The sequence below is a fragment of the Phytophthora parasitica genome, assembly GCF_000247585.1.
Source record: "Phytophthora parasitica INRA-310 unplaced genomic scaffold supercont2.3, whole genome shotgun sequence".
Lineage (NCBI taxonomy): Eukaryota > Oomycota > Peronosporomycetes > Peronosporales > Peronosporaceae > Phytophthora > Phytophthora nicotianae.
In genome coordinates this window covers 1,622,092-1,624,498 of record NW_008648989.1, presented here as the reverse complement: position 1 = coordinate 1,624,498, position 2,407 = coordinate 1,622,092, and positions in this window count along the sequence as shown.

Here is a 2,407-nt window from a genome sequence, read left to right as displayed (position 1 = left end):
ATAGCAAGTGGCAGTGGGCCAAAAAGCAGCTGGTTTGTGGCAACGTTAAAGTGCGTGGCAAGTTGCCTGGAAGTTTTGGTTGGGCGCGGAAAATGAATGTGGTCGCGTGAAACCGGCGCTTTAGAGTCGGAGGCTTTGCTCTTTTACACCATGAAAACTTGCGTGTTGGCCGTTGCACTTGGGGCGCCTTACCAAGTTCAGCACTCGAAATGCACTGTTTAACTAAACTCAAGCCACATTGTACCGCAAATGTGCGCGCTAATGCCATGTGAAACACGATATTAGTCTAGGGGAAGCTCTGGATTTCTAAGGGATGTACAAATAAAAACCTCAGTTTTACTCCATCGTTGTCTTAGTAACAAGCAAGTCGGACAACACAAAATAAAATTGAATTGCAAAACATCTTCCCGTAATAAAACGCTGCTTAGCTTTTGGGGGTTCTTTCCCGCCGTTTTTTTTTTTTTTTTGCGTACGTCTTGCTTAAATCCGTCACTTCCAGGGGTGGCCGTTGTTCTGGATCACTTTGCGCGGGACTTACTATAAATTTCAAGTGGAACGATTGATGTAGTCGACGGTACAGAAATATTATAGCCTTCCCAAAGCGATTTTTCACGTGAGTGTTGCCTGTGTCGGGCAGGGGCAACATTTGCGATCTTGAACTAAGCACGAAATTATAATTTGAATATTGGGGTAGGGTTGTTAAATCTATCCATCATGCCTTCGTTCAAGTCCTGATGGACAGATTTAACACAGTTGAGATTGATGAGCGAAAATACAAGAATTAAAAATGCTGATGCTACCCCACGGACCGCGGTGATCACAGCGACTACTACTACGCCAACGCAACGACTACTAATTTGCGACAAGGATTGATGCTATGGGTTATTGACAGATTCACCGAATAGAGGCCCTGTTGAAAATTGTGACTCTCCATTTAGAAATTGCACATGCTACGTATTCTAAAATAAATGCAATCATAAATTTATGCATTTAGCTAGTTTAGTTACTGTTCTGCATTTGCTGGTTCAAAGCAGCTCAAACTCAATTTTGTGCTAACCAGCGTTTGCTAACTAGCTGTACTATTACGCCAATTTTGCAACATCTTAATTGCACTGCCTGTACAAGTAACTAACATCGGTCAACTACTACACATGTATATTCGTATTATTGCAGCAGCTTTTGGAATACCCAAACGTTGACACCCGTCAGCAAGACACTGTATAGTATTAGAGCATCTCCACCAGTGGGAAAATTTGGCCAAATATGATTTTTGCCAAACAAATTTCAATAGTCCGATTTTTGTTGAAAAGTTTAATTCTAGTACGAATGATGCATTGGGGGCACGAATTAGCGTAACCCATTTCACAGAAGAAGATGCACGGGTGAGGAGTTGACTGACATGCGCACGACGAAGAGGCTGGCGTCAACTTCGCATAATGAAAAAACAGATAAATAAAAAATGAAACTACAGTACGCAGCCAGTTTTGTGGTCTTACCTGTTAATATGAATGTGTCTGTCATGCTTCGCATATACATGTACTACTACGCAGACTCGAATCGAGAAAAGCCCTTTTCTGATTTTGTCACAGCAAAATCGTTTTTAAGTGTTTAGCCTCTGTTGTAAAACCAAGGACCGGTAAGCCGAACGGGAAGGCGAAGTAGAGGCAAACCCACAGCGCCTGCATAATCTGCACTATGTTTACAGCTGCATACTAGTAATGGCTTCTTTTAAATTTCAGAGCTTTTTCGAGCCAAAGGCACGACTTTGTCCAAAATTATATAAGCTCCCACTAGTACCGATGAGGTTGCTGGGTACTGATGGTTGCGTGATAGCACAAGTTGAACCTTAAGTCTGTAAGCTCTCCTGTATTTCAGTCAGGATATTGCAGTAATTGCTGGAAAACTTTTATATAGCTCGGGATTATTACTCAGAGATGCTTCATGCCGTGTACAACGTCTCGAATATTTGTACACCCGCATCATTTCCTCATCAAACGGACCAATCTCCTTCAGCAGTCTGTGCAATTTCTATATCACCAATGTCTACACTGCGCCCTTCGGCCAGCGTCATAGCCGGCGGTCATCGTCGATGCCCCGTACTTGCTCAGCGAGCATGCCGGAAGATACTCCATGAACCTGTTGACCGTCGGTCCGTAGCATTCTACCAGCAGCAGTAGAAGCGCAGTACAGCAGCTGCACCCTCAATCAGCCAAATCTAGCAATGCACACAAATTCTATTGCACCTCTGTCAAGGATTTTTAAGCCTTGATAGCCATAATCTCGATCGATTTACAAACCGATTACACATACGGGGTGCCGATCACAATACACATTTCGCGAATATTGGAAAAGGTGGACCAAAACTAAATAAATCCCTGCTAGAATTACAATTGCAATATATTGCTAT